The following is a 22127-nucleotide window of genomic DNA, read 5'->3' as shown; positions in this document are numbered from 1 at the left end:
TGACATGTGGCTCAGTCTAGAAGAATGAATAAGAATTGGACAGGCATGGTAGGGGACATAGTTTCTTTTTAGGAGCAGAAGATAGTGGCTTCAGTGTATGGCAATGTATGGTGGGCACTGTGATGCTCATAGTGTCTCCACAGAAACCTGAGCACTCCTGTGCTGTCTGCATGAGGATCAATCCATTGGCAGTTTGGATGTCTGTGGCTTAGTCCATGAGCAAAATATCAGAACGGAAATGGAATCTTGCCTCAGGCCCACTCCCACTCCACCTGCAGTATTTTCAGGGAGTGGCTTGGAAAGGTGTTAAGTACAAGAGCTTTTGAGTCAAACAGATCTGCCACTGCCAGGATGTGTGACTGTGGACAAGTCCTCTCTGAGCCTGAGTTGATTCAGTTTCTTCAGGTGAAAAGTAGAAATAAATAACAGTACCTTCCTTATGGGACTGTTGTGAGGATTAACTGATATCCTGCTCGTGGAATCCAGATATCAGCTGCTGAAGTCTTTTTACCTTTAAGACCTAGATAACATTGACTCAAACTCTTATTTCCCCTCCCCAAGATGTCTGCAAATTTCTATGGGGTTTTCGGTTATATGGTCGCCTCTGTCTTTAGCTTTTTCCCACCTGTGAGTTCTTGTTCTCATAGTACAACCATTTATAATTCTGTAAACTTAAATTCAGACCCTTTCTATGATTTTGACAACAGCAACAACAACACTACTACCCCCAACATATCAGCAAAAGCAACAATTCGCAATGCCTGTTCGTGCATAACATACTTTATTGAAGGCTTGGGGAAGTAGAGGAAGTTGTTGCAGCATGGTAAACAGCTTAAAATGGAAAATGTACTTCAAAGTCCTCTGGCCATGCCTCCAAGTTGTTCAATTTGCCTTTCTCAGCCCTCTTCTCTGCTCCCTCTCTCTTGGAAACAAAGGAACCCAGTTTTTTCCACTTTATGATACAGAGCAATTCAACTGTCTTTAGCCCTTAACCCCCAAGCTTAGCACTAGGCTTTCCTTTCAATAAGCGAGGGTCTGGCTGAGGCTTGAAAATGTCTTCCTAAAATAATTTAATTAAGTGTTTAAATAAGTTGCCATCCACCTCCTTGTTTTTATGGTGTGGAGGGTGATTTTTTTTCCCGTCATTATACATGTAAAGCATATCACAAAAAAACTCATCCATACTAAGTGCACATAAAATAACAGCTGTTGTTATTATAATAATTTTGATACTTTGGACTGATTTGGGCATAAATTAATAAATGTATCAAACCTACATTAGTATAAGAGTCAAAAGAGATTATTTCTAGAAAAGCTCTTAGAGATCCAATGTTTCTCAACACTTGTTTTTGGAATACTATATTCACAGGCTGTTTATAGATCATCCAAGAAATAAGGGTTCTTTGCTTAAATGTATTAGAGAGATACTACACACTATATCCTACTCTTAGGAATACAAAATTTACATTAGATTATTAAACGCTCTGATAAGTCCTGCAAAAAGATTATCTATTTAACTTTGTTTAGCTGTGTCTTCTCCAGTCAGATTTGACCAAATAACAAACAAATGTTGCAATTAATATTTCATGAAATTTACTTTGTCCTGTGTTAACCTGGTTCCAACCCATCATTTTACAAATGACTAAAGTAAGATACAAAGAGGGAAAGGATCTGAACCAAAGGCCACCCAGCTAACTAGTAGTTTCTGAGTCTGATGTAGCAAGTGGAATGGAGACTGTGATGAGTGTGTCAGAGAAGATCTAACAACAGTCAACAGTTTTTTCATGCTATTCACCTACCTCTGATACAGGCTGAAGGTCTTTATTGAAAAAGAGTCAACTGAAAGTGTTATGTCTATACCCCCTGTCTACCTCTATTTATCTCCTCCAATCCAAACCAATCAGGCTTCAAATCCTACTGCTTAACTAAAATTGCTCTTATTGAAATCGCTAATGCCCTCCATGTTAAATATCTGATGGTTACTTCTCTGTCCTCATCTTACATGACCTTTTGCCAACATGTGATGCAGTCGAACATTTCCTCTTTCTTGATTTCTTATAACACTGGAGTCTTCCGGTTTTCCATCAACTCCGCTTGCTAGAGTTTTTTGTTGCTTTTTATTGTGGTTGTTCTTGTTTGTTTTTTAGTGACTTTTCTGAAAAAATATTTAAAGTCTTTAATTATTTGTCATGTGTGGCCACTGAAGTCTCTCTTTGGTTAGCCTGGTGGTCAGCTAATGATTAGATAGAGATTGCTTTAAACGTATGGAAACAACACGTCTCCCAGTCTTTGTTGAGGGGCTGTGTGTACATGTCAGTGCGTGTCTTCAACACCCTGTCAACTCTGTCTTACTCTTCACGTCCTGTTCACACAAAGCTTCAAGCTCAGCCAGAGGTGAGACATTAGGGCCTTCCCAGGACTTTCCTGAGTATGTGCACAATTTTGTGCATCTTCACAGTCCTACATATGTGTATGGCCTTCTAGATTCTCAGGAATATGTCAAAGCCCCTTGTAGACATCTCATTTCCCAAGTTTTCCATTTAAGCTTTTTGGCTACTCTATTTTTTTTACCTCAAACTTTGTTCATTGCCTGAGGAAACTGTTTTGTTAAGCAACTGCTGCTGATTGTTTTTGACAAAGGCCTATGGGGAAAAGCCTGTTTGCATTGGGCAAAGGTGAGTCCAGCTGGTGCATTATTTAATCTGTATCTTGAATTCCATTACTTCTCACTACTCCAACCATCATCACCCTGATCCAAGCCACCATCATCTCTCACCTAATTACTGTCATAATCTCCTAACTATTCCCCCTTGATTCCATTCTTGTCCTTCCATAATCCATTTTCCCCATGGCAGATCCCTTAAAAAATGCCCTTCAAATGAAGTTATGCCACTGTTTAAACCCTTTAATGGCTTTCCTTTGGAGAAAATCCAAACTCCTTCCCATAGTGTCCCAGACTTGACATGATGTGGCCCGTGCCTGCCCACTACCCTCAACGTGTACTTTTTCCCTGTTGCCCCTTAAGCTAACAACTGTTGGTTTTCCATTGCTTGAATACATCAAGCTCTTTCCTACCACAGAGCCTTCACGCTAAGGTTACTGGCTCGTCACAGCTTTCCTGGAACTTTACTGGTGTTAGCACTAAAAGTCCCATGTCTCAGGAATCCCTTTGTTCTGGGACGACCAGGACAATTGGTCACCCTACTTCGTACATACGGTGAATTCTAGTTAGAATGTTGTTCTCTCTATTCTTCACCTAGATATATCTTACTTATCCCTAAATCTCAGGTTAAATATTGCTCCTTTGGGGAGGATTTCCCTGACCACACAATTAGCAGTAGAGCTTCCCTGTTTTTCTCTCCCAAGATTCTGTACTTTTTTCCTTTGCACAACTTACTATCATTTGTGATTATTGTATTTATTGCTTTGTTTACTTTTTCCTTGTCTCTTCCACTAGAGTGTAAACTCCATGGGGGTCTTATTCACTCATATGTTCCCAGCATCCTGCACAATATGTAGCAGTTATAGGAGCTTAGTAAATACTTCTTAAATGAATGAATGGATGGATGGGTGAATGTGACACTAACATAGATTGACCTACAACTCCTAAAAACACAAAGAACTCAGCAAGTTCAGTGGCAAACTGCTTATGATGCAACTCTGATCTGAGCAGAAACTAGCCTAGCCCATGCAGTGCCTTTGTGTGAATTAGAAAAAGGTGCCCCTCAATTTGGGCATAATCCTGAGGGAAAGTGGCTTGGTCAGCAGGGCACAAGATGCATTTCAGGCCCTTTGCCTCGCTCTCCAGCCATGTGACCTTGTGCAGGTCATAGATTGCACAACTGAAGCCAAGACCCTGACTTTGAAGGGAAATCTGTAAGCAAGGTGAGAGGAAGAGTGACAAGGGAGAGCTACAGAGTCCCAGGAGATGCAGTGTCTGATTCTGGTGGAAACTGGGTTCTTTTGGAAGTGGTTTTAAAAAGCCATATGAGAAAAAGGAACAAAAAGTGACTGGCTCGGTCATCTCAACTGATAACAGCAGTGAAGCGTCAAGAGTGTGTGCTCTGGTATCCCACAGGCCTGAGTTTGCATTCTGGCTCTGCCTTTACTAGCTGTGAAACCTTAGAGAAGTGCCTCTGTTTTCTCATATGTAAAATGGCTTATAAGGTCAATGTGAATATTAAACAAAATAATGTATACAGGATATGCTTACTACAGTGTTTTCTATATAACAGGTCTTAAATAGTCATAACTAATATTGATAGATAATGTTACTTATATAAAATATACAAAATACTTGATTTCAAAGAAGTCAGAATGGGTTTCAAAGGTAACTTTGAACAGGCAGCCCCTTCCCCCGGCAGCCAGCCTTGAGTTTGCAGTTTGGGCTTTTATTAAAAGATGAAATTGGAAAACTTCCCAGATTATACAGCTGGCCAGGTCCTAAGCCAGCGGGGTGACAGTGTAGGGTAATGAGCAAGGTGACTCACTTGTCCCAGTGGAGGCCTCATCTCCTGTGAAACAGCAGGGGTGGGGGTAGGGGTGCTAAACAAGATATAAATAAGGTCCCTGATATGGTTTAGATTTGTGTCCCCACCCAAATCTCTTGTTGAATTGTAATCCCCAGTGTTGGAGGAGGGACCTGGTGGGAGGTGATTGGATCATGGGAGGCGCATTTCCTCCTTGCTGTTCTTGTGATAGTGAGTGAGCTTTCACTAGATCTGGTTGTTTAAAAGTGTGTAGCATCTCCCCCTTCACTCTCTTCCTCCTGCTGCAGCCATGTAGGATGTGCCTGCTTCACCTTTGCCTTCCCCCATGATCGTAAGTTTCCCAAGGCCTCCCAAGCCATGCTTCTTGTATAGCCTTTGGAACCGTGAGCCAATTAAACTTCTTTTCTTTATAAATTACTCAGTCTCAGGTAGTTCTTTATAGCAATGCAAGAACAGACTAATACAGCCCCCAAGTGCTATGACCATGCTAAATACCCAAGTGCTGTAGAAGTGGCTGACTGCAGGCCTGTTCTTGGGCAGAAGGCACACAGATATCAGTATGACTTACCTCTCTTCAGGGGTCCAGGCTTCCAAGGCAACTCTTTGCCAGAAGGAGGCATAGCCCCAGGCCCTGTGTTACTCTGGATGATGTCTAAATGGGGGACTGGGTAGGCAGCAAGAGTGGGTTGGGCCTGGAAAAGACCAAAGAAAGGAAGAAGAGAGAGTCCACCCAGCACTTGAGCACCTCTGCATGACACCACTTTGTTTCCCACCCCTGAAGACATGGAACCTAGGGAAAATAGCTCAAATAAACAGCCATAAAGCCAATCTTGAAAGAGAAAGAAAGGATTGGGTACCAAGTACCAGGTCTTTTAGGGTTTTGACTGGAAAATTATCTCCTTTACCCAAGGTCATTCAGGCGGTGGAAATCTTCAGATTCAAGAAGGCTCTATAGTACAGTGCATAATAACAATGTTAATAACAGTGGCAACAACAGTAAAAGTAGTGGCTGAACCCTACATCATGGCCTGGCCCTGCACTAAGTGTCTACACAGGCTACCTTGTTTCATCCTGCCAACAATTCTCTGAAGTAGGAACCATTGCCATCTTTATTTTACAGATGAAGAAACTGAGATTCAGAGCATGTAAGTAGCTTAAGCCAAACAATGGAACCTGCATTTATACCAAGGTGCCTGTAACACAAAAGTTTCTAACACCAAAGCAGAATACATATATCCTGACATTACACAAACATTTGGTTCACCAGACTTCTTCAGGAAAAAAATCCAGGGCCTTTGATCATCCCTTGCACAGCCTGAGCCCTGAGCACTGAGAGGCCCAGTATTTTCCCTGTTTAGTTCTATCATTTACCTCATGTAACTTACTAGCTGTGCAACCTTGAACAAGGGCTTAGCACAGTACCTGGCATGCCATAATGTCAGCGATATTGTTATTGCTTAGCCTCCCTGAGCCTGTTTCACCTGGATAAAATTGGGATAATAGAGCCCACACTATCTACCTCACAGGCCAACTGAGAAGTCAAATAAGATGATGGATAGAAAGGACTTTTTAAACTGAGAAGGTCAGTGTGAACATATTGTGCTATCATTAATGCATTTATTTGTTCCTTCAACAGACTTGTCTTGAATGCTTATTATGGCCTGGGGTAGACACGAAATTGAAAAACAAATAGAAACCCTGCCTTTGTACCATCACATTCTCCCTGAAGATTTTTAATAATTATTTCTTTGTGTACCACAGGGCAGAGATTTTCACCACCATTTCACAGATCAGGTTATATAATTTATCCCCAATCATATAGTAAGGCATAATTAAAAATAACAGGCATCCGTGTGATCTTGGGCAAGTTGTTTAACCTCTCCATGATGGGTTGGATCGTGGCCCCCAAAATATCTAGGTCCTAATCCTGGACCTATAAATGTTACTGCATATAAAAAAAGGGATTTTGTAGATGCAATTAAGCTGAGGATCTTGAGATTGGGAGATTATCCTGGATTGGCCCTAAATGCAATCATGCGTATATATCCTTGTAAGAGAGAGGCAGGGGTAGATTGGACACAGACAAAAGAGAAGACAATGTAATCATGGAGTAATCACAGATTAGAGTGATGTAACCTCAAGCTAAGGAATTCTGGAAGCCACTGAAGATGAAAGTAGCAAGGAATGGATTCTCCTCTAGAGCCCTCCAAGGGACTGTGGCTCTGCTGACACCTTTACTACTATCCAGTTATAATGGTTTTGGACTTCTGGCCTCTAGAACTGGGAGGGAATAATTTTTTCTTGTTTTAAGCCAACAAGTTTGTGGCAATTTGTTACAATATCCGTAGGAGACAAATATACTCTCCATGCTTCCATGGAGAGTAGCCCATCCAATATTAACCCATCCAATAGGGCTAATAATAAGACTCACTGATATGGTTTGGTTGCTTTCCCACCCAAATCTCATCTGGAATTGTAGCTCTCATAATTCTCACATGTGGGAGGGACCCAGTGGGAGATAATTGAATCATGGGGGTGGATCTTTCCCATGTTTTTCTTGTGATAGTGAATAAGTCTCATGAGATCTGATTGTTTTATAAAGGGGTGTTTCCCTGAACAAACTCTTCTCTTGCCTGACACCATGTGAGACTTGCCTTTTACCTTCTGCCATGATTGTGAGGCCTCCCCAGCCACGTGGAACTGTGAGTCCATTAAATCTTTTTCTTTTGTAAATTTCCCAGTCTAGAGTATGTCTCTATCAGCAGCATGAAAATGAACTGAAACGCCCACTTAAAAAAAAAAAGAAAACTTTTATTTTAGGTTCGGGAGTACATGCACAGGTTTGTTATACAGGTAAACTCGTGTCATGGGGGTTTGTTATACAGATTATTTCATCACCCAGGTACAAAGCATAGTACACAATAGTTACTTTTTCCGGTCCTCTCCCTCCTCCCACTCTGCACTCTCCAGTAGGCCCCAGTGTGTTGTTCCTTCTATGTGACCATGTGTTCTCATCATTTAGCTCCTACACGTAAGTGAGAACATGTGGTATTTGATTTTCTGTTCCTGTATTAGTTTGCTAAGGATTATGGCCTCCAGCTCCATCTGTTGTTCCTGCAAAGGACATGATCTCATTCTTTTTTATGGCTGCACAGTATTCCATGGTGTGTATATATATATCACATATTCTTTATCCAGTCTACCACTCATTGGCATTTAGGTTCATTCCATACTTTCATTATTGTGAATAGTGCTGCAATGAACATACGCGTGCATGTAAGCCCTACTTTGTAAGGTTTGGTGAAGATTCATAGGGTTAATACATGCAAAGTTCTTTCAAACAGTGTCTCCTGTGTTATAATCACCATACAAGTGTAGCTATTTTATCATTGTTGTTATTGGTGTTATCATTAGTGGAATACTTACTATATGACAGGTCATGTACTTAGGCCTTTAGGTACATTTCTTCTGGTAAGCAAAAGTGCTGGACCTATAGCTTGAGTTTTATGAATTTCTTTCTTTCTTTCTTTCTTTCTTTCTTTCTTTCTTTCTTTCTTTCTTTCTTTCTTTCTTTCTTTCTTTCTTTCTTTCTTTCTTTCTTTCTTTCTCTCTCTCTCTTTCTTTATTTCTTTCTTACATTTACTTGTAGTTATTATTATCACTCAAAGGTCCCATAAGAGAAGTTTGTCTCAAGCCTTCATAACAACTGTATTCTACACCCTTCCCTGAACCTGCTAACCCAGAACCCAAGCTTCTTTGGTAGAAACCCTACCTTGGGAGGGCAGGTGATCCCTAGTGAGTCAGTTTAGCCCACCTCTGGCTCCAAGTTCCCTGCTGGAAATGCTGGTGTGGGGTGGGATGGAATGAAGCCTTATCCTCTCTTTGGATAGAAATACCATCTCCTATTAGTAGGACAAAGGGCATCATCACCTTTCTCATTTCTCCTCTGAGCATCTGCCACATATCGGCATTCCATCAGTATTTGGTAGGTTGTTGAATATCCCTGGGATTAGTGAAGAACAAAATACCTTTACCCAAACAGAGATTTTTGAGACCCACAGGGATTGAGTGTATTCATCAAGGCACAGGCAGGAAAGAGATGGCCTACTCAAAGGTGTAATTTGAGGAGAGTTTAAGGAAAAGACTACTTACAAAGGTGTTTGTAGGTTGGGTAAAGGGAACCAATTAGGGATGGTTAAAGACTGGAGCTAGTTGCAGCAGAGAGATATTACCACTTCTAGCCTAAAGGAGCAAGGGGAGGGAGTAGATATGGAACCCCTTGAAAGATGTAGCTGTGGGAAGGAACTGCAACAGGAGATGTGGCTTTTGGTAAAGCAATATAGGCACTGGCAACTTACAGACTTCCTGCCCAAGAAGCCTGTGGCCTAGACAGTAAGGGAGCCAGGAAAATCAATACACCACCCTCTCTTTCCTTCTACCCTTCAGTCTTCTGCCAGTGCTTCTCATTGACTGAACCCAACTGGATGCCAGAGGACTAGGGAGCCCAGGTGATTGAGTCCACATAGTTCAGCCTCTTGGGGCACACAAGGGTGTAGAGTGGAGAAAGGTGGAAAGAAGATCCAGAGAGACAAATGGAGGCCATCCAACATGGCGATTGTCCCAAGATCATCCAGCAAGACCAGTGTTAAATTAAAAGTAGGACTTGTATTTGAGTCTAGACTCAATCTCTGAGACCTCATACTTCTAAACAACCTAGTCTCATGATGAATTTAGTATTTGGCCAAGTGCTTGTTATCCTAATTTATCCTTACAACTTCTGACACAGTTTTTTTTTCCTTCCATTGTCAGTGCATTTGAAAAGTAAAATCTCCCTAACATTGTTCAATTCCTTTGGTTTTTGTGACACCTCTTCCCACAGCCCATAAATGAGTTAATACAGAAGATAAATAAATAAAATTTCTGTTGTATTCCTTCAGGCAATGCTTACAAACTTATAAAAAAATTTGAACTAAAGTGTATAGATTTTTCTGAAAGTTTTGGTTGAGTATAAATTGTAATTAGAAATTAGAAAATTTCCTCCAGGAGATAGAACTTAGTTGCCTGGAGAAATGTTGGGTAAATAATGAAAGAATCCTGACATGTCTGTTGCAGGTATTACAGGCATCAAATCCTTGCTTGGCAAGGCTGGAAAGGTCTGGACACTCCATCTCTGTGCCTTCAAGGTGATTGCTCACCAATGTATACTTGTCACACACCAATCAAAAAGATTGGCTGGTGGAAGCCTGGATCTGGGGTCAGCCAGATCTGAATTGGTTCTAAACTCTACCACTTCCTTGCTGTGTGGTTTTGGCTGAGTCATTTAATTTCCCTGAGACTCAGTTTCTCCTCTGAAAAAGTGGGGAAATGATGTGTTTACCTTTCAGACTTGTTGAGAGGGTGAAACGAGATCACACTGTAAATCCCTTAGTGTGCTACTTGGTGAAGAGTCAACACTCCATACAACACTCCAGCACTAAGCAGGGGTTCTGGGCTCAAGTAGCTCCCTCTCATCCCCCACCTCTATTGGCTCCCAACTAGCTTGTGTTACATCCCATCTCCTGGTTCTGTACCCTCTAGACACATTTCTGGCATTTTGGCTCTGATGTCTGCTGAACAGTTTTCAGCCTCGGTCTTTCTTTTGGACTCAATACCACTTGCTCTGTTGTCTCAAGTCAGGATTCCCTGCTATATCCTTGACACCCCTAGAGCCCCACCTTCTAGCCAGATTACCTTTGTGTCTCCAGGAACCAAGAGGAACGGGTTATGGGGTTCAGATGGAGTTTTCAGCAACCCCGCAGTCCAACCCAGCCCTTGAAAGACAGGATGGAGGGTTTGGCAAATAGCACTAGGGCTGGCATTGGTCAGATCTGGGTTTGAATCCCAGTTCTGCCACTTACTAGCTGTAGGACCTTACGCAAACTATTTAACATAGTTCTGCCTTGATTTCCTCATCTGAAAATGGGCTAAAGATAGCACCTACCTCATGGGGCAGTTGGAAGGAGCAAATGAGGCAGTTTGGAGAGTGCTTAGAGCAGGGCTTGATGGTGGTTAGTTCACCTCTGACCCCACTCATCAGTCCAACACAAAGGCACCCACACCAGACACTCTTGCTACAAAATTCCCTATGATAGCGCATTTTATATATCAACTCGACTGACCACAGGATGTGCAGATATCTGGTTAAACATTATTTCTGAGTGTGTCTATGTGTTTATGGAAAAGATTACCATTTGAATCAATAGACTGAGTAAAGCCCATTTCCCTCCCCAATGTTGGATGGGCCTCATCCAATCCATTGAAGACTTAAATAGAGCAAAATGGTTCAAAAGGATTCTCTTTCTTTCTGCCTGACTGCTTGAGCTGGGACACTGATCTTCTCCCACTTTCAGTGTTCTTGATTCTCACGCTTTCAGACTTGGACTGGAACCTACACCACTGGCTATCTGGCTTTTCAACCTTTGAACTATACCACTGGCTTTCCTTGGACTCTAGCTTGCAGACAGCACAATACTGTAAACTAATACCTTATAATAAATCTCTGGATATATATACATATACATGTACACAGATATAGACATATAAAGAAAGAACAAATAGGAGGTTATAGATGTGTGTGTGTGTGTATATATATATATATATTTCTCCTATTGTTCTGTTTCTCTGGAGAACTCTGACTAATACATCCCCTCCATCTTTTGCATCCTCTTCTACCCTACTAGTGTTTTCACCTTCTACATCCCTTTCATTCCCATTTCCTACAATGGCAGCAGTTTGCATTTCCTAGGAGCTACAAGCCTCAGGATCAGTTACTGACTGACCAAGTATTTTACCTAGATTTTTAATCATTCCTTTTGTAATCATCTTTCTCGTATTTACATGAGTGGCCCCAATTCAGGCAGTGGCACTTCTTCGCATTTTTTTTAATAAGAAGATGGAATTATTTCCCACTTATTCTGCCTACAGAAGCAGATGGGAAACATTCACGGGCACTTGGATGATCACCTCAGCAGGGTCAGCTGGCAGCCCAGCAGTTGGCAAATGGGTCTTCAAGCATAAAGGTTCTGTCCTGGCATTCTGAGTTTTCATACCATCAGCCCCTGGCTCCAGGCTCATCTTTGCATTATGCAACCCCATTATCTCTCTGCATTCAACCCCGAGAATTTCCTTGCAGTAGTCCTCCAGCTTTGTGGATCTGGAAGACCGAAAGAAACCCAGATAGCAGAAGTGAAGTAACTTGCCCAAGGTCTCCCAGCCACTCAGGTACCTTAAAAGTCTCAGGTGCTTCTTCTTCTAGGAGTCATTCATAACATGTAAGCAGTACTCAGTAGTTTAAAGTGAGCACTCTGACAGACCGGAGTTCAAATCCCGGCACTATTGCTCATTATCTGGTTAATCTCAGGCAGAATACTGACTTTTTTTTTTTTTCTCTTCCATAAAATGGGAAGAATGGTTGCCTCTACCTCATAGGGTTGTGAGAATTCCAATTAGTCAGGGCCTGAGTCGTAGTGTGTTTGTATGTGTAACCTGAAAGATCTTGAGCCTTCCTACCCTATGGATAAAAGAGAGGCCACAGGGTCACATTACACTGATCTGCTACCCCCAGACCTCTAACGTCCACCCCACCCTGCGCCAGACAGCCTAGAGGGTCACTCCAAGTCTACCTACACTTGTCCCTGCTGGCCTCCTTAGTGAAGCTTGCATGTGAGAGGGCTGTCAGTCTAGGTGCCAGCTCCCAGGTGAGAATGGCAGTGTCATTCCTTTAGTTCTCACTGCCCACACCGGATTCTGCCCTCAGGAAAAGGGAAAATTATACCCGACTTCTACCAGGGGCCTGGATCTCATCTGTGCAACTACGTCAGGCAGCTACAAGCAGTTCTGCTAGTATGTATATTCCCTGTCTCACCTCAACTTTGCTGAGGGACCCCTCAGTGCCATACCCTGTGTAAAGCAAGCAGCACTGAGTTCTTTGCTGTTCCTATACCTGCCAGCATGTTTTTGCCCCAGAGCCTTTGCACTTAGTTTCCTCTTCCTGGAGTGCTCTTTCCCCAGACTTTCACATGGCTTGATCCTTCCCATGCTTCAGATCATCTTTTCAGTAAAGCCTTGACTATTCTGTTTAAAAGTGTTATCACTAATCACCACCAGAGTGCTCTAGCCTTCTCCCATAAATATGTAGCATTTATCACTATCTAATATGTGTATTTTGCTTATTTATCTTGCTTATCTGTGTCCATGAAAGTCAAGAGCTTTGTCTCTTTGCTCTTTGTCATATTCTCAAAATGTAGCACCATGCCTGGTACATAGTAGCCGCTCAATAAATGTTTGCTTAGTAAGTGAAGGACCCCATGAGGTAGATGCTATTTATGATCCCCATTTCAGAGACAGAGGCACAGAGAATTAAAGTTAATTTGCCTTACACCACACAGTTAGGATCCAAACACAAAGTATCTCTGATTTGAGAGTTCTAACACAAAACCACTACCCTGTGCTTCCTTTGGACACAGAGGCTTCTTGGCAAGCCAAAAGTAAACCCTCCAATCAGACCTGGCTGTGGAACTGGAAGCTTCCCTGCCTATTCACCTGGTCCTACCTTCCAACTCTGGGGAAGCAAAGGGAGTGTCAATAGTCAGGGGAAAGTGCCCCCAGAATCTTGGACTGTAAGAGCCAGGGTTCAGAGTGACTTGGCTTCTGATATGGGGCTATGTGAGTGGGTAGCTCCAATCCTGCCTATGTAGCACCCCACGAGCCCTTCAGACAGACATCTCTCAGAGACAGAGAAGGCTCAAATCTGAGTCCTATTTTGTCTCTTACTCCCATTGAATAGAGCTGTCACTGCCTTGATATTGAGATTTGCTTAACTCTGTGCCCTGCCATCCAAAATTCTGGTCACCTTCAGCAGCCTCTGGAGCATGCACACTGCCTCCAGTCTCTAGGGCTTTGGCTTCTGGCTCATAGTCTTTCTGCCCTTGACTTTTGCCAGGGGACTTCTGTGTGTCTTTGTGATTTCCCTACAAACACCTGGGCCTCTGAGTTCCTTGACTTTCTTCTCACTTTCATTGACAGTTACCTTCCCCTCATTTCAACTATGCTACCACATGAAAGTTTTCTCAGAACTGCTCTCACCACCTCTGTGACTCCAAACTCTGAAATTTCTCCCTGGTCATTCATGATCCTCTCTTGTCTTCCCACCTCTGCTACTGAAGTTACGCTTGGTGCACATCCCTTCCACTTCCCCACCTACCCTGTTTCCCCGCTGGCCCCTGATTCTTCGAGACAGTGGATCAAACTTCTCCTGGCTTCAGCCATTTCAGCCCCACTGGCCAGGATTCTAGAAACCCTCTGTCTTAACTTCCAACGGGACAACCTGCTTATTCAAACTCCATTGAACAGCCAGTGCCCAGGCTCCACTCTCCTATTGATATTTGCAGGCTGTGGAGTATTGTCAATGAAAGTCTTGACATGCTAGCGTCTTGGGGGTGTGGGGGTCCCTTGTCTCCCAAGCTGCCTGGATGCACCTCTGTCCCTTGTGCAACTGCCCTTCTCTTTCCCTCCTGTGGATCCTGCAGCCGTCTTCCACATGACTCCTAGTCTTTACCATTTGCAAACCACTGAACTGGAAAATAGTAGGTAGGTGGAAAGCCACATGCTTAAAATACATAGAAACACCTGGGCTCCAACAGGTCACAGAGGCAGGAAATGTAGGCTAGTCTAATTCATAAATGGGTGTTTTCTCAATAAACTCAAAAAAACAAAACAAAACAAAACAAAACAAAACAAAACACCTCTCTGAAAATGAACTGTATTGCAATCTTTTGGAGGGGGTGGGGGCATGTGAATAGGAAATGAGTGAGGTTATTTTTCTGGATCTAGGTTTTTGTGAGGGAATATGCTAGAATGGCATTCTGGAATTTCTCAGAATAATGCAAGTTGGTAGCAACATCCCCCATTATCATTTTTCAAGGTCCATAAATTGCTGGTACAACAAAACACGTATTAAACCATTAACATTTTATGTTCAAATGAAATGAGAAAATGTACCTTGCAATATAGCTATATGTCATAAAAAGAGTTGTAATATTTTTCAGCTGCTTTTTTCAGTCAGTGAGCAACTTACTTCCACTTCATTATTTCTTCCCACTTTTCATTTATTTATTTATTTTTTATTTATTTTTACTTTTTTTATTATTATACTTTTAAGTTCTAGGGTACATGTGTACAATGTGCAGGTTTGTTACATATGTACACATGTGCCATGTTGGTGTGCTGCACCCATTAACTCATCATTTACATTAGGTATTTCTCTTAATGCTATCCCTCCTCTCTCCCCCCACCCCATGACAGGCCTGGGTGTGTGATGTTCCCCTTCCTCTGTCCAAGCGCTCTCATTGTTCAATTCCCAACTATGAGTGAGAACATGTGGTGTTTGGTTTTCTGTTCTTGCGATAGTTTGCTGAGAATTATGGGTTCCAGCTTCATCCATGTCCCTACAAAGGACATGAACTCATCCTTTTTCATGGCTGCATAGTATTCCATGGAATATATGTGCCACATTTTCTTAATCCAGTCTATCATCGATGGGCATTTGGGTTGGTTCCAAGTCTTTGCTGTTGTGAATAGTGCCTCAATAAACATACATATGCATATGTCTTTAGAGTAGAAGGATTTATAATCCTTTAGGTATATACCCAGTAATGGGATGACTGGGTCAAATAGTATTTCTAGTTCTACATCCTTGAGGAATCACCACACTGTCTTCCACAATGATTGAACTAGTTTAGAGTCTCACCAATAGTGTAAAAGTGTTCCTATTCTCCACATCCTCTCCAGCACCTGTTGTTTCCTGACTTTTTAATGATTGCCATTCTAACTGGTGCGAGATGGTTTCTCATCATGGTTTTGACTTGCATTTCTCTGATGGCCGGTGATGATGAGCTTTATTTCATGTGTCTGTTGGCTGCATAAATGTCCTCTTTTGAGAAATATCTGTTCATATCCTTCACCCACTTTTTTTTATTGGATAGTTTTTTTTAATTATTATTATACTTTAAGTTCTAGGGTACATGTGCACAACGTGCAGGTTTGTTATATATGTATACATGTGCCATGTTGGTGTGCTGCACCCATTAACTCGTCATTTACATTAGGTATTTCTCCTAATGCTATCCCTCTTCCCTCCCCCCACCCCACAACAGGCCCCAGTGTGTGATGTTCCCCTTCCTGTGTCCAAGTGATCTCATTGTTCAGTTCCCACCTATGAGTGAGAACATGCAGTGTTTGGTTTTCTGTTCTTGTGATACTTTGCTTAAAATGATGGTTTCCAGCTGCATCCATGTCCCTACAAAGGACACGAACTCATCCTTTTTTATGGCTGCATAGTATTCCATGGTGTATATGTGCCACATTTTCTTAATCCAGTCTGTCACTGATGGACATTTGGGTTGATGCCAAGTCTTTGCTATTGTGAATAGTGCCACAATAAACATACATGTGCATGTGTCTTTATAGCAGCATGATGTATAATCCTTTGGGTATATACCCAGTAATGGGATGGCTGGGTCAAATGGTATTTCTAGTTCTAGATCCTTGGGGAATCGCCACACTTTTCCACAATGGTTGAACAAGTTTACAGTCCCACCAACAGTGTAAAAGTGTTCCTATTTCTCCACATCCTCTCCAGCACCTGTTGTTTCCTGATTTTTTAATGATTGCCATTCTAACTGGTGTGAGATGGTATCTCATTGTGGTTTTGATTTGCATTTCTCTGATGGCGAGTGATGATGAGCATTTTTTCATGTGTCTGTTGGCTGTATGAATGTCTTCTTTTGAGAAGTGTCTGTTCATATCCTTTGCCCACTTTTTGATGTTTTCTTTTTTTTTCTCATAAATTTGTTTGGTTTTTGTAGATTCTGGATATTAGCCCTTTGTCAGATGAGTAGATTGCAAAAATGTTCTCCCATTCTGTAGGTTGCCTGTTCACTCTGATGGTAGTTTCTTTTGCTGTATAGAAGCTCTTTAGTTTAATTAGATCCCATTTGTCAATTTTGACTTATGTTGCCATTGCTTTTGGTATTTTAGACATGAAGTCCTTGCCCATGCCTATGTCCTGAATGGTATTGCCTAGGTCTTTCCTAGGGTTTTTATGGTTTTAGCTCTAACATTTAAGTCTTTAATCCATCTTGAATTAATTTTTGTATAAGGTGTAAGGAAGGGATCCAGTTTCAGCTTTCTACTTATGGCTAGCCAGTTTTCCCAGCACCATTTATTACATAGGGAATCCTTTCCCCATTTCTTGTTTTTGTCAGGTTTGTCAAAGATCAGATGGTTGTAGATGTGTGGTATTATTTCTGAGGGCTCTGTTCTGTTCCATTGCTCTATATCTCTGTTTTTGGTACCAGTGCCATGCTGCTTTGGTTACTGTAGCCTTATAGTATAGTTTCAAGTCAGGTAGCATGATGCCTCCAGCTTTGTTCTTTTGGCTTAGGATTGTCTTCGCTATGCAGGCTCTTTTTTGGTTCCATATGAACTTTAAAGCAGTTTTCTTCCAATTCTGTGAAGAAAGTAACTGGTAGCTTGATGGGGATGACACTGAATCTATAAATTACCTTGGGCAGTATGGCCATTTTCACAATATTGATTCTTCCTATCCATGAGCATGGTATGTTCTTCCATTTGTTTGTGTCCTCTTTTATTTCATTGAGCAGTGGTTTGTAGTTCTCCTTGAAGAGGTCCTTCACATCCCTTGTAAGTTGGATTCCTAGGTATTTTATTCTCTTTGAAGCAATCGTGAATGGGAGTTCACTCACGACTTGGCTCCCTGTTTGTCTGTTATTGCTGTATAGGAATGCTTGTGATTTTTGCACATTGATTTTAATCCTGAGACTTTGCTGAAGTTGCTCATCCGCTTAAGGAGATGTTGGGCTGAGACGATGGGGTTTTCTAAATACATAATCATGTCATCTGCAAACAGGGACAACTTGACTTCCTCTTTACCTAATTGAATACATTTTATTTCTTTCTCCTGCCTGATTGCCCTGGCCAGAACTTCCAACACTTTATTCAATAGGAGTGGTGAGAGAGGGAATCCCTGTCTTGTGCCAGTTTTCAAAGGGAATGCTTCCAGTTTCTGCCCATTCAGTATGATATTGGCTGTGGGTTTGTCATAAATAGCTCTTATTATTTTGAGATATGTTCCATCAATACCGAATTTATCTAGAGTTTGTAGCATGAAGGGCTGTTGAATTTTGTCAAAGGCCTTTTCTGCATCTCTTGAGATAGTCATGTGATTTTTGTCTTTGGCTCTGTTTATATGCTGGATTACGTTTATTGATTTGTGTATGTTGAACCAACCTTGCATCCCAGGGATGAAGCCCACTTGATCATGGTGGATAAGCTTTTTGATGTGCTGCTGGATTTGGTTTGCCAGTATTTTGTTGAGGATTTTTGCATTGATGTTCATCAGGGATATTGGTCTAAAATTCTCTTTTTTTGTCATGTTTCTGCCAGGCTTTGGTATCAGGATGATGCTGGCCTCATAAAATGAGTTAGGGAGGATTTCTTCTTTTTCTGTTGATTGGAATAGTTTCAGAAGGGATGGTACCAGCTCCTCTTTGTACCTCTGGTAGAATTCGGCTATGAATCCATCTGGTCCTGGACTTTTTTTGGTTGGTAGGCTGTTAATTATTGCCTCAATTTCAGAGCCTATCATTGGTCTATTCAGGGGTTCAACTTTTTCCTGGTTTAGTCTTGGGAGAGTGTATATGTCCAGGAAATTATCCACTTCTTCTAGGTTTTCTAGTTTATTTGTATAAAGGTGTTTATAGTATTCTCTGATGGTAGTTTGTATTTCTGTGGAATCGGTGGTGATATCCCCTTTATCATTTTTTATTGCATCTATTTGATTCTTCTCTCTTTTCTTCTTTATTAGTCTTAATAGTGGTCTATCAATTTTGTTGCTCTTTTCAAAAAACCAGCTGTATTCAAATGGAAAACAACAACAACAAAAAAGGCAGGGGTTGCAATCCTAGTCTCTGATAAAACAGACTTTAAACCAACAAAGTTCAAAAGAGACAAAGAAGGCCATTATCTAATGGTAAAGGGATCAATTCAACAAGAAGAGCTAACTATCCTAAATATATATGCACCCAATACAGGAGCACCCAGATTCATAAAGCAAGTCCTTAGAGACCTACGAAGAGACTTAGATTCCCACACAATAATAGTGGGAGACTTTAACACCCTACTGTCAACAGTAGACAGATCAACAAGACAGAAAGTTAACAAGAATATCCAGGAATTGAACTCAGCTCTGCACCAAGCATACCTAATAGACATTTACAGAACTCTTCACCCCAAGTCAACAGAATATACATTTTTTCTCAGCACCACATCACACTTATTCCAAAATTGACCACATAGTTGAAAGTAAAGCACTCCTCAGCAGATGTAAAAGAACAGAAATTATAACAAACTGTCTCTCAGACCACAGTGCAATCAAACTAGAACTCAGGGCTAAGAAACTCACTCAAAACTGCTCAACTACATGGAAACTGAACAATCTGCTCCTGAATGACTTCTGGGTGCATAATGAAATGAAGGCAGAAGTAAAGATGTTCTTTGAAACCAATAAGAACAAAGATACAACATACCAGAATCCCTGGGACACATTTAAAGCAGTGTGTAGAGGGAAATTTATAGCACTAAATACCCACAAGAGAAAGCAGGAAAGATCTAAAATTGACATCCTAACAACACAATTAAAAGAACTAGAGAAGCAAGAGCAAGCACATTCAAAAGCTAGCAGAAGGCAAGAAATAACTAAGATCAGAGCAGAACTGAAGGAGATAGAGACACAAAAAACCCTTCAAAAAATCAATGAACTCTTTCCACTTTTCTTCCCATATTCACTCTTGCTTCCGTATAGTCCATTCTCCACATGGTAGCCAGAAGAATCTTCAAAGAGCATAAACCAGGGCATGTCTCTGCCCCTTGTTCTCAATCTTCCAGCAGCTTCTAGCTGTGCTTAAAATAAAATCCAAAGTTTTACTGTGGCCTAGAGGGCCCCACAGGCCCTGGTCTCTGTCCTCCTCTCCTACCTCATTCCCTTCTGTTCTCTTAGTCATTCAGTATGATCCATCCTCATCCCGGCCATCATTATCTCACACCTCGCTGGCTGCCTTAACTTCTTCACTGGTCTCCTTGCTTCCACTCTTGCTCCTTGTAGTCTATTCCCCACTCAGCAGACAGAATGAGCTTTTGAAAACATAAATCAGATCATTTAAACTTTCAACCCTTTAACAGCTTCTCCTTGTAACTAGAAAGATCCGAACTCTTTGGTATGCAAGGCATACCATGATCCATAACTGCCCTTCTATTCTCCGAAGCTATCAATTTTCCCCTAGTGGGTAGATTTTTTAAATTACAAGAGAAGAAGCCAGTTTAAGGGATTTGGGAAGCCATTGAATCCTTTATTTAGCAAACATATCTTACGTTCCATCTTTGTGCCTTTATGGGGATCCAAAGTTGAAGCAAGTAATATCTTCCCTCAAGGCTTTTCCAGTCTAAGTTACCCCAACATAGATGAGGAGGGTCATGTCTCATTGTAAACGTGGCAAAGTTTTTAGGTGACAGTGCAGACTCTTTGGCAGTCCTGGTACCTGACTTCACATTCCCATTGAAATGTGGAACCTTTCACTTTAAAAATATGTGCATAAGTCTGCATTCAGTTTTCTCTGGAAATGATATTGTTCCAGAATCACACAGCCCCTTGATAGAATCTATGTAGTGCTAAATTAATTTCACAAACCTTTTTGCTCAATATTCTTTCATGGGCTCAGGCCAGCACTCCTGACATTTATCTACCAATGCTGTCTTTGTCCAAGGAAACAAACTTAACAATGGCTCTGAAATAGCTACTCCTATTCAAGTGCTTACCAAAAGCAGACTTTTCTTTTTTAATCTAGTGACTCATGACTGTCAGATTATCTTTTCACACTGTATTGCAGTGGTTCTGAATATACTGGTGACAGGTTTGGTGAATCAGAATGACCTTTGGACATTTGGAAAAATAATATGCCTTGGGAACATTTTACATTAAAGGCATATGCACATTCCCAGCAGCACCACTTCCAGTTGAGTATCGCAACTTTATTCCTATACATTTTTCTCTATTTTTCCTTTAAAATATTCCCTGAAGAACTATGGTTACGTATCTAGACCATCAGTTGCTATCACCCCCTCACACATTTTCAGCATATGCCAAATCTTGGTCATTACTTACAAGTGTGGTTCATAGAGGCAACTTTGAAGGGAGGGATACAGGGAGTCATGAGAGTCATTAAGTCAAGACATCTGAAGTCAGCGCAGCTCAAAGCACCACATACAATCCAATAGAGACCACAGACAAGAACGTGAGTTCTCTGCCCTCACGAGTTCTCAACTTAATAGTTCAAAATCAGACTTTGCTCCTAATTTGCTCTATGACCCTGAGCCAGTCTGTTGCTATGCTTGTACTTCTGTTTCCTCATCTGTCGAGTGTGGGGGCTTAGACACCTGGCCTCTCAGGCCCTTTGCACTTCTACCGTAGTGAGACAATGTTTCCGTGAAACTTTACCTCTTCATCTTGCATCATGGAACTTCCATGGCCTACTCAGCAGCAGAAAAAACAAAAAACAAAAAACTACAATGACAACTTTGTTCCCTACCTATGCTCAGCTCCTGCTTTCTTCTTTTCTCCTTGGGAGGCTGAGGCAGGAAAATCACTGGAACCAGGGTGGCAGAGGTTGCAGTGAGCCAGGACCATGCCATTGCACTCCAGCCTGGGTGACAAGAGTGAAACTCCTTCTCAAAACGAAAAAAGTATGTGTTGTTGATTATGGTTGTTTTTAATAATAGTAACTTTCTAGGCTTTCTTTTTTGTTCAACTGGGAATTACCTTTATGATGCATTATACTATATATAAACTTTCCCCTAGGAATTTTGGTAACATGTCTTAGTCCATCCCTCAAGTACATATGAATTCCCTGAAATAATGAAGAAGATGCTGTTAGAAATACGTGGATGAGCATCATACTATCCAGTTTGAAAATCTACTAAAAGCTACAGTAATCAAAACAGCATGGTACTGGCATAAAAACAGACACATGGACAGATGGGAAAGAACAGAGAGCCCGGTAATAAGTCTACATACTTATAGTCACTTGATTTTTGACAAAGACAAGAAGATCACACAGTGAATGCAACAAGAACACAAAGAGAGTGTGATCTCCTCGATAAATCGTGCTGGGAAACTGGATATCCACATTTAGAAGAATCATATCACATCATATATAAAATCAAATCAAAATGGATTAAAGACTTAACATAAGACTTGAAACTGTAAAACTACTAGAAGAAAACATAAGGAAAAATCTCCTTGATGTTGGTCTGGGAGATTGATACACAATGGAATACTATTCTGCCTTAAAAAAGGAAACAAGTGATGTCATTTGCAACAACATGGAGGAAACTGGAGGAAATTATGTTAGGTTGAATAAGCCAGACACAGAAATACAAATGCCACATGATCTCCCTTATACATGGAATATAAAAATGTTGAACTCATGGAAACAGAGAGCAAAATGGTGACTGCCAGAGGTTGGG

Source organism: Rhinopithecus roxellana, chromosome 7 (genome assembly GCF_007565055.1).
Source record: "Rhinopithecus roxellana isolate Shanxi Qingling chromosome 7, ASM756505v1, whole genome shotgun sequence".
Classification (NCBI taxonomy): Eukaryota; Metazoa; Chordata; class Mammalia; order Primates; family Cercopithecidae; genus Rhinopithecus; species Rhinopithecus roxellana.
Note: the sequence above shows the minus strand (reverse complement) of the source record.